This window comes from Cyanistes caeruleus, chromosome 5, assembly GCF_971803275.1.
Source record: "Cyanistes caeruleus chromosome 5, bCyaCae1.hap1.1, whole genome shotgun sequence".
Taxonomy (NCBI): Eukaryota; Metazoa; Chordata; class Aves; order Passeriformes; family Paridae; genus Cyanistes; species Cyanistes caeruleus.
Window position 1 is genome coordinate 53,340,621 of NC_141705.1, and position 11,750 is coordinate 53,352,370.

Here is an 11,750-nt window from a genome sequence, read left to right on the forward strand (position 1 = left end):
AGTATCAGCCACTCCTCTCAGTTTTGGGTCATCAGCAAACTTCTTGAGGGTAGATTCTGCCCTGTCATGAAAATCATTCATTAAAATGTTTAACAGTACTGACCTCAGCACTCTCTCCTGGGATGCAGCACCAGTGACTGGCCTCCAGCTAGGCTTCATGCCACAGCTGGATTTTGTGATCATGACTCTGAGCCTGGCAGTTCAGGCCAATTTCAATTGACTGCCTAGCTTGGACTTCTTCAGCTTGTCTCTGAGAGGTGTTGTGGGAAACAGTACTGAAAGTCTACTTCAGTCCTTGGAACAAACAACCAGTGTACTCTGCTCTCCCCTCACCAGCCATCTCTTCATAATTGGGTTGGTCAGGTGTGCTTGTCCCTTCAGAAATCCTTGCTGACTACTCCATTATCGTCCTTCATGTATTTAGAAATTTCTTTGTCATTTTCCCAGGGGTCAAAGTGAGGGATACTAGCTTGTACTTCCCCAGATCCCCTTTATGGCCTTTCTTGAAGACAGAAATGACATCTTCTTTCTTCCCATCCTCAGGAGCCTCCTCCAAGGAACACAGCCTTCCAAATATCACCAAGAGTAGCCTTGCTGTCATACTACCTGCTAGTGCATTCAGTTCTTGTGGGTGCAACCCATCTAACCTATGTCCAATTTGTTTAAATATCCCCTAACCTGATCCTATTCCACCACAGCTAATTCTTCCTTGCTCCAGTTTCCAGGGCTCAGGGTCTTGGATTATTTAAGGGTGGTCTAACCTGTAAAGAGTGAGACAAAACACACTCTGTTCCTCAGGGTTCTGTGTTCTTTGTCACCAGGTCCTCATTCCCTTCCTAAAATGTGTTGCCAAGTAATGTTCCTCTTGTAGGTTTATTTTTTTAAGAAAACATGTAATCTCATGAATGTCACTTGAGCAATTTGGATTGTCATCCAGCTGTTGTGCAGCAGTACAGCAAGACACATGAATATCCCTTTGCTTAATAGCATTGCTTATATGCCCAAAGTTAAGCAAGTGTTTAAAAGCTTTGGGAAATGGACCTTTAATTTCCATCTACATGGAAGGCTTCAAACACAATCTGCTGCTATTTAAATCTTCTCTGAGACATCGACAGAGTAAAAAATTTTACACATTCAAAAGATCAATGTAAAGAATTGCTGCTGACAAAGGAAAATTATAGAAAATACTGGAGATTTTAAAGTGGACCAGGAGCTGGACCAGACTGATGTTCTCATGCTTGACATGGGTTTTGTAGAGTTGGATGTGTGTTTGTATGCACTTAGAAAAGGTCTGTATACAGCCTGAAACATTGATTTTAAAGCACGAAGACTTAAAATATGTAGAAAAGCTGAAAGTCCTCTTGGCCCTGAGCACCTCTTTTTCACAGATAAGGAGCTGTCTTTCCTATGAGCACTGACACTTTCAGCTATAGAAATTTGACTCTTGGTTTTATGAGGCATCAGATGTTTTCCACAAAGCCTGATAACACAAAGCACACTGCTGAATGTCTTGTTAAGTCGGCTAGTTCAGCATCCTTGGGGACACTTTGCTTTGTGTTTGGCCAGTTCCTTTGTTAACATCTCTGTTAGGATGCATGGGTTGTGACTGTAATGACAACTTTGTACAGGGTGCAAAAGGAGTTTAGTTTGTTCCTGGAAATATGACTGATCTGGAGTCAGAAATCAGTGTTGCCAGCTTTGTGATACTGCTTATGTAATTTAATTTCTCAGGGTGGAACAGTTGCATTTGTAAATTGTTTCCGGCAAGAGCTGTATCTTTGCACCATCTCTTCTCCCCTGGGAACCATGGCTTTTGCCTAAGCTGCTACTTTGAGACTAATAACAGTCAATTATTGTAATGGGACCAAGATCACAGGTTCCCATTCTGAGAAGCAGCAGAGTAGCTACCATGTGCCAACAGGGTAATCAGTGCTGGCTTTTGAGAACATCTCTTCCCAAGAGATAATGGAGATGGTAACCTGACCTCAAGTTGTTAAGGGCTCTCTTGTAAAACTGAGATTAGTTTGATTTATACTAGCCCTGCCAGATTCCAGCCTCACTTGTTTGCATCCTTCTTCCTGAAATTATCTTTCAAGCCTCAGTGGGACTTGAAGTAGCAAGGCTCTTTGCCATTCACCATCAGTCTTCTGTCTTCTGACTGGAGCAGGGTCTGTGGACTCACACAAGAGCGGCTGCACTGAGGGTGAATGTGAACTGACATAAAAATCCAGGTTTTAAATTTTGGCAAGTGCCTTGAGGTTCCTTGAGATGATGAATATGAGGAGAACACAAGCATTTAGCATTGTTCATCTAGGGATACTTTTACTTGATTAACATATGCATTAGTAGTGCTATCAATAGCACCATCTACTGCCTTTGGGGTAGCAGGACACAAGATCTGCATTATAACAGCAGAGGTAACTAGTAAAATGAGAAAAGAGCACCTAAAGAGGTTTTTCTCCTCATCTCCTGGCAGCAGTGATGCTAGAGAGGCACTGCATCTACCCGTGTTTCAAGGCAGGCAATCTGCTGTGAGTCCGCATGGCATTAGTGCTCTGCAGGTCTATTTCAAAGCTGTTGGGGCCCTCTTTTCAGATGTGTGTCACCAAAGCATCCTATCTGATTTGGTAACAAATACCAGGAATACCCTTCCTTCCAGCGCTATGCCAAGTCCTCTCCACCTACCTTTGTTAGACCTTAAGCCAACTTGGGGGCCAGTATCACTTTGTCATCTTCCCTGCCAACCCACTGCGTCTGCCTCTCTGCAAAACCACAACATTCCCTTCCTCCCATTCCCAACATACAAGCAGTGGATGCTCCTGGATACTAAGCCAGATAAAGAGACATGGATCTCTGAGCATTTAATCTCTTCTTCAGCTAACCCAGACTATAATCGTGAGCTGATACAAGCCCTTGTGCATTTTATTAACAATGCAATTTACGTGTTTAAACAGGAGACTATAACAGTGCACAGTCTGAATGGCAGCCTGAACTTTGGGGGATGACAAGATCCCTGTCCTTTGCACAGGTCAGATTAAAGGCAATCTGCAAACTATGCAATCTTTAATTTCTTTTCTCCTCCCAGGGTACCATGAGACTCTGGACCTCTTGGCTCTTCAGAGTCCTAATCCCTTTTCTAGTCCACAGAAAGGGAGTTTTATCCCAAAGAGAGTGTTTTCAAGGTCCCCGGATGCTCCAGCCCCACCCCTGATTTTGGAAAGGAACCTCCTTATTATGCACTCCAGCTTTACCCTCTTGCTAAAAAGAACAAACTTTTCTTGTTCCTCTGTTTGGCTTTTTTTTTTTTTCTTTTTTTTTTTTTTCTTTTTTTTTTTTCTTTTTTTTTTTTTTTTTTCTGTTGTTCCAGGACAGGATGTCTCACTTAGAAATCTAATTTTTTTTTTTTTTTACAAGGAATTCAATTTCTCACGCTGCTGCAAGTTGCTCTCCAGCATTCACAGAGCCACTGCTCTGCCCCAGGGAACTGAAAGATTTAAAAGAAAAAGAAAAATCATAGGCAAGGAAACAGAATAATTCTAAGTGGCCAGCATCAACATGGGAATGAGTACCAGAAACAAGCAGTTGTTTCCAGTAGTGCAGAGTCAAGGACATCTGAGGGTATGGACATAGATTTTAAGGGGGAGATACTGGTGTGAGCCTACAAGTGTATTAACCCTGCAGGAGGGCATGAAAATTACCTCTTTCCCTTCCTCAGCCAAGTCATAGGAACCTAATGTCTCCCAAGCTCCCCAGACTCTGGGGAGATATCTGGCAGAAAAAAATGCCTGAATTCAGCAGTGATTGTGGTTAGGGCAAGGGCTGGGGTGGGGTGAACAGAGGGGTTTGTCCCTTTTGCTCCCCTGACTGAATCTTCTGCAGGAAATATGCCAGCCTGATTGTCCAGCAGAAGGCTCAGGGTGAGACACTCGGCAGCAAAGATGAAAACACTCCTCATGTGGTAAATTGCCAAGGGGTTCTCTGAAGAAAAATACTGTGTAATTTTGTCATTAAGGACTATATAATGATGTATCTGCGTTTGGGGTCAAGTTAAAGCCGTACAGACAGCCCTTCTTAAAGCTCCTTCTCAGTTCTGAGTGATGCGGATTAAACAGTGTACTTTTGCTGCAGAATTTGGGGGTGTTGTATAAATTTATGCCATAAGAAAGTCAGTAAGTCACAGCAGTTTGAAGATCTGCTAAACAGAAAAGTAAAAAAGAAAAAGCAAAGCCAAGCCAAATCATCAAGCAGTTGAAGAACATATCAATTCTGTCTGGATTTCAAGATTAGACAGCTTCATATCTACTATGAAATAGGAGAAGAAAATTTCTGTGCTTACAAGACACTCAGGACTATATGTGAACATGAATTATGAAGCTGACTGAAAAACTGAAGTGTTTTTACTGGCTTAACTGTAGCAACAGTCTGATGGGGCAGCAGTGATGGTGTGAACAAGCACCTTAGTCCTTGGGAAGGTCAGGGATCCTACTTGTACTCATCAATTAACTGGTTAACCTATGATTCAACACGTCTAAACCACTGGCAAGTGCTTGTGAAGTATTTCAGCACTTCTGAAGCACTTGGATGTTCACTGTAGGCAACAGGAGGAAAGTTTGTCATTGAGTAGTTCCTGGGCTTGGCAAGACCTCACTCTTCCTGCTTCTCCATCTTGCACCTTCCTTTCCTCCCCACCAGCATACACAACCTATTTTTCACCTCAGTACCTTTCTCCAGTCTCTCTCTGCTGTTGTCTTGTGAGATCCTTAAACACAAATGCATTTAATTGGAATTATCATAGGAGCTGTTAGCCTTCACGTCATTAATTTGGCTGCCCATGAATCAGGGTGGCTTGGTAAAGGTGATTTCCTCCCTATGGCCCTGAGCTGGCAGGCAGAGCCCTGGTGCTTCTCTCCTCAGGAGAGCGTTTGCTTTCAGTTCCTGATGGGTGCCTGTTTCTGCCCATTGCCAATCTCTGTAAAAAGCAATTGACAGCAAAGATCAGCTTAGTTGCTCAAAGGCAAACTCCAAACCTCTACTTTGTACTCCTGACAGGTGAAAATGTCTTCAGTCTTTTGGCAGCGACCTGTAAATTTTCTCTGAGACCCCTGTGCTGATAGTGAGGAGTGACCTTTTTTGGCACACCACTTTGAACAGTGGGAAAGGAAGAAGTTGTTTGGGTAGGGAGAGAACAGAGTATGGGCAAACCCATGAGGCTGGATAGATGAGACCTGCCACCGTGTGTGCTGTGTTCTGTAATGAAAGCAATTATTAGCAAGTACTAACAGCAGGACAGGGCCAAGAAAATCACCTTGTTGCTGCTTTCTCCTCCTCTGAATCCTGACCCTACTCTAAGGGGACTGATGAAGACAGATACCAAGAAGGTGGAGTCCACACATTGGAGTGAGTAGTGCACTGTGATCCTGCACCGTTAGGTACCTCTGTATGCTGTGTTGGCTTTTCACTGCTGATTTAGCATTCCCAGTGCCAGAACTGCTGTGTTATATGTATCTACAGGGTACTTGAATTCATACTATGGGGAGCAAAAATTGCAAAAGAAGCTTATGAAGGCCTTGCCGGAAGGGCACTGCAGGATGCGTCTATCCCTTCACTGGGAAATGGGGATTGTGCTCCACTCCTGTCATGGTTAATACAACTGCTCAAGCAAACTGGGCTTTATAATTGTTTCATTTACTCCAAACTGCTGTTTTCACTGACCTTGTCTGATGCCTGTATGACCCTTAATACCCCTATGGGCCGTGAAATGTAAACACAATTATCAGTTAATGGAGACTATCCTGTTTCCATTCAGGACAGGCCCAGCAAGTGTCAGTCATTCCCACTGCTTTATGTTCCCTGTTATAGGCAAGGGTGCTGTGACTCCAAATCATTAGGCACTGTGTGGGAGCAATACAGTAAAAATGACCTTACAGCCTCTGAGCCAGCAAAAACACTAAATCAGTTGTCCAGTTGGCAGCTACAGCAGAAAAGGAAGGGTGTGGGAAAAAAACCCCAAAAACATAAAACCCAAACAAACAAAAAACCTAAAATTCAACAAAACCCACAAGCGTAAATCGGAGCAATCAATCATGTCTGAGTGAGATCTGTGCGCATTCTTTTTTGACTGGCCAGGCTGTGACAAGCAAGGACACACTGGAGGAGGGCTGCTGTCTCCACTGCTTCTCCGCAGAAACTCCCAGGCATGAAGAATCCTTTCTTTCTCCAGCAGGAAGAACGCAGTGTGTGTGTGTCTATGCATGCAGGAATGATTCTTTTATTTTTTTGGCTAGCTGACATTGCAAAGGAGCTGGGGTACAAACCAAAATTATGCACTGTACTCAGAACTCCTGAGGTCTGGGCAGTGTAAGATCACGAAATGAATGTGGCTGAGCACGCCCTGCACATCTTGCTGATAATCAAGCTCTTAAAAAGCTTTGTGAAAGAGCTGAGCTGAATTCTCTGCTAACTCAAGCTTGTTGAACAGCATTTCCCAAAAGACTTGTAGGTGGCAAAAATGTGGAAGACCTGACAAAGGATTCATCTTCTCCAGGAAGAAAATTTGTTATTTCACATACATAAGATATACAGAGTTCTGTAACTCGCAGGATGAGAGAACAGGCAGGTAGGACAGAAGGGTTCAGCTGCAGTGGATAACACTTGATTTCTTCTTAAATAGAAGAATTTTGTAATGGAATCATTGAAAAAAAAAACCCAAGCTTTTCAATCCTACTTTTTCTCCTCTTGGAATATAATTATTTTTTCAAATAATTACATGATTTTCAGTATAGCCTGGGCTCCTGAGATGCCTCCTGTTTCATCCAACACAACACTTGGCTGGTTTATTGAAAGCAATTGTTCATTGTTATTTATTATTTTACCCTTTCATTCAGCTTTATTTCATTAAGAGCTTGTGCATTGCAAAGTCATGTTTGAGTTTTGTATGGTCAGGTTCATGGTATGGTTTACATCTTTGCAGCATTTCCTGCTCCAACCCAGCTGCTGAGTGCATCAGGGTCACTCCCTGCCCTCTCCTCTCACAGACAGCCCATGGAAAGGGGAGATGGCACAAGCTGGATGGACTCCCTACTTCCCTCACCTGGACATTCTTTATCTGTCTTGCCAAGGGTGTTTTGACACTGAAGAAAGAAGGAGAGGAGGCCATTGCCCAAGGGGTTTAAATCCAAGCAGATATTAGTGCAGGGGCTACTTGTAAATTTCCAGATGAAGGATTTCTCAGTGGGAAGCATCTTCTTGACCAAATGAGCATGTTTGTGGAGTGTGTCTGCTTCCCCTGAGTAAGTCTTCTTTTGCTGGAAATGGGAAAGTCCCAAACTAAAAAAAAAAAAATTCAATCTGGAAACTCAGTTCCTGTAAAACAGTGTGACCCAAATTTGCCATACCATGTATTTTCCCTATCAGGCCTGTCCTTGAACCACAGATGGGAAAAAATCTACTGGATCTCCAGAATTGCTTCTGACTGCAGCAACATTCCCATCATATAACCCACCTTCAGCCTAATTAAGTTTCTGGCCTTTATTCCTCCATACAAAAGGCTACTTCAGATCCTGGGTAGGTTTTAAATATTTTTTTTATTTCCACCCTGAAGTTATTCACAAACCACATAGGCCAGTTTCACTTTTTGTTAATGTTCCATAAATTACAACTCTTTCCTCTCTCTGGAGTTTTTATTGTACTGTAGCAGTAAACAATCATATTTTCCAGTCTTCATTTTCCAATATGAAACTGAATTTTCTCCTCTCTGATCCTATTGGTTCTTTTCTGCATTTGTCTTCATCCAGATTAACTTTTCATGAAGCAGGACTGAACACAGCGAGTTTATGGCCATACCTCAAACAGCACAGCTGATATTTCTTTGATTCAGCTGGAAACACAGCATATTACAGATCCTAGGATTTTCATCAGGGCTCACTGTCATGCTGCAGCCAAAACAGATCCTGGAGTTTGAGCTAAAGAAGAAGATAGGAGAAGGGATCATCTGGCTGGAAAGTCAGATGTGGTAGGGAAATTTCAGACTTGAAATAATAGCTTTTTAGCCAAAATGGTGTGTGCTAATATGTTACTGAAAAAAACTTATTCTGATGAACTCTCCTTTGTTTCTTCCTGCTGAGACTCTGCTGAGCTCTAGATCTCTCCTTGGCACAAGCCTTCCAGGCAGTCAAATAGTCCTGTAAAACCTGGAAAAAATAAGATTCACAAAATGTAGAGTGACTGAATTTTTCTTGGCTCCATGATGCACAGTTTCCAACCAGAACATGTAATCAATGGTTTTGTTACATGTTGCTTTCTGAAGGCCATTTGAGCTGGCTTCAACTGGGATGCTGATTTTTGCAGTAAATCAACTTGCAAAATGCCATTCACTGCCAAAGTGATTCTTTTACACACTTGGTAAAGGCCTGATAAACTAAAAATATAATTAAAACCAACTTGTTGAGCAGTAACAGCTGACACAAGATCTTTCTTCTTATCCTCTGCAAGCAGCTGGGTGGCCACAATGTGGCCTCAGAGCTTTACCGTGCAGGATGCCTTTTGCCCTCCTTGTGGGGAATGACAAACTCTTCATGGAGCAGAAATTCCTAAAGCAGGGTCAGATTTGCAAGTGTTTTATGTTTCCATTATGGAGCCTAAGTGCAAATTCCCTCGAGTGGTTTGTCTCCAATGCCCAAATCCTGTCATGTAGTCTTCTCTGCTCACACAAATTAATGGGCAGGATCCTTTCCCAGCATCAGATGTGGCTCCATCCAGTCTGGTACTCAGAGATATTTTTTTTTTTTGTTATTTACACAGACTTGTACTGTCAAGGCAACAAAACACCAAATGTAGAGCAGTTTTATTTAGTCCCAGCCTACGCATTTCTCTCCTATTGATCATGCTTCATTTCACCCAGCAATAAGAGACATGATTTCAGTTACCTCTCTGTCTTGGAGATTCAGAGGCAACTTCTACTCATATTGCACCTTTTGCAATGTTCAAAGCCAATAAAAACAAAGTTTTCTGACACAGGAATCAATGCTCATAGCCATGGTCCACTGTGGGTAGGACTTCACAATATTTTGAGCTGGGAGACATGTGCAAGGTACTTCTTCCTCACAGTTACCTTTTAAAGGGGGTGAATGACAGCTGTAATTTGACAGCTGGTACTTCATCTTTCAGGCCACCAAGTTAACCTGCAGCAATCATGGCAAAGGTCTATGTTTTGTGGATGTATTTCCCTCATTTCAAAAATTGCCACTAAATCTGTAGTGCAGAGAGGCGCTGAGAAACAGAGAGTTACTGAAAAGCAAAATATCTTGCCTTCTCTGAGCAGTAGGCCCTAGTTGCTTTGTGTTGCTTTTGCTGCCAGCCATGCCCTGGACAGGCTGCAGTGGGGATACAGCTGCCAGCTCTTCCTGAAACATGCTGCAAGATTAAGCTCATAACCATAAAAAAATGATATTTCAGAAAAAAAAAAAGAGAAAACTTGGGCTGTCATGTGTAGCTGGTCACTCAAAGATTAACCTTTTCTGCTGTGTAATATTGAAGAGATTTCCTTTACCAGAATATGATAGGAAAATAAATAAATAAATTATTGTCCTCTTGTTTTTATTACTTTTACCTCATTTATCTCCCTGGGGAATGCTGGAAATTCTTCCCTGCTTTCTGACAGTTGCCTGGAGTGACTGGAACTCTACAAACAGCAGCATCTCAGACACAGAGACCTGTGTTGCAACATTTTCACGAAGTCAAGCCCAGATTCAAGAGCTCAGATTTTCTTTGTAGTTGACTTAAGCCTAAATCTTCACTTCTGGCTAAGGCTGCCTCATTACTGTCTGTCAGCTGAGCTCGCACAACATTGCCCCATACACAGCCAGATTCCAGTGGGGTGTCAATCCATCTAAATTAGGGTTCCTGGAGTGCACTGGGCACAGAGGTGTAGCCAGACACAGAGACTGGATGATGTTCTAGGCCAAGAAGCAGAGAGAAAATTTTAAGGGTTTTGAATAGTGTAGCAATCCCATTAATATTCCCAGAGGTGTGTCTAAAAAGCATCACAGGCTGCCACATTCATCTTGTCCCATGGAGATCCTACATATATTTGAGCATGCTGCAGTCCTGCCAGCTGCTGCCTGGATCTGCCTGGTTTTAAAAACACGTGCAGGTTTCACCACATAATTTTTAGGATAGTGTAGCTCATTGTGGGATAGGGTAGAAATGCTGCTCTCTCTTCTTTTACAACTATTGCTCTTCAACAATTTAATTGCTAAGGCTGACTCACAACCTGAGGTAGGGGCTGAGATGGGGAGAGAAAGAGGGAATAACCATTTCTTATCTGCTTGTAAAGTTTGTCATTATTCTCACAGGCTTTCTAGTGAATTGCTATTATTCTGCTGTAGGTTTGTTACAATATCTGCCCCTCTGATCTTCCCATGTCTTGTTGGGGTTTTATTCTTCTTGTTGTTGTGCTTTTCTGATTTTGGTTTGGTTTTCTTGTTGTTTTTTTTATTATTTGTTTTTTTTGGTTTTTACTTACAGACCTGACCCAAAATTTACCAGCAGTCCATAAAATTAGTGGAATTAAGTTCAGGTTTCCCCTGCTAAAACAGGATTGAGTAGAGGATGCTGTTCCTAAAGTATGGCAAGCGCATTTCTGGCTGGCACAGTGCTGGAATGGAGACACTTTATACACCAAGTAAAAAGTCTTCAGAATGCAGTTGTGCTGAGATTTTAGAAACAAGTATTTTGGTGTGTGGTGTGGTGTTGGTTTGGGGTGGGGGTTTTTGTGGGTTTGTTAGTTGGCTGGGATTTTTTATTGCTCTGTTTTTGTTTTGTTTTTTGTTGGTTGGTTGGTTTTTGTTTTTTGGTTTTTTTGTGTTGTTTTGTTTTTTGTACCAAGATAAGATTTTCCTTGAGTCTCTTTTATTGATGAGGCAGGGGTACTGGTGAGGTGTGAGATTAGAAACGGTGCGGCAGCAATTACCGAGCTGATGATATTCCCTATGCATTCATTCCCTGCTGCAGTGTGCTTTTCCTTTTGCTCCTTGTACCCATCTCCTTCTGCCACAAGATGGGGATGCAAGCCCGAGTTTAGGCCATGTATGAACACCCTTCTTCTCCCGCAGGGATGAATCTCCATAATCCTTGCCCGCTCAGGGACCTCCTTTTGTTGCTATTATTTAGAGCATGCAAACTAGCAAGATATATTAATTCTTAAATAATTTTATATTATTGAATGATACTGGGATCTGGGAAAAAACCTCTTTCTTATCTTTGATGAAATCAAAACACCTTTGTGATGTGGTTGGCCATAAACAATTTGAACTCTTTGCAAATCCATGACAAATTTTAAATCATTACAGCAACAGTAAGAGGCAAACCTCTCTCTAAAAATACCTGTGTGTCACTAAGTAGAGATTAGTGAGCTAATGATTAGTCAGATAATAGCTGGCTATTGATTTAGTCAGTTAAATCAATTCTATAAGCTGCTTTATTTTCTGTTTTCAACTTCAAGAGTCATCAAATATCTACAAATGTTCTGTCCCAAGTGGCCAAGGGAAGAAATCCAGGCTAAAATGTGGCCAGGGAAGACCCCTGCAGATCTGCAGGTCTGAAGTTTAGCTGGCAGTGGTAGCAGCTTGGCTGAAATGATTAACAGACTTCATTTCATAACGTAACAATGGGCAGCCCCTGAAAGGTTTGGTAGGAAATATTATGTCACATACATATCCTCTTTTCTGTATGTTGGTGTAAGGAAGCCTCCC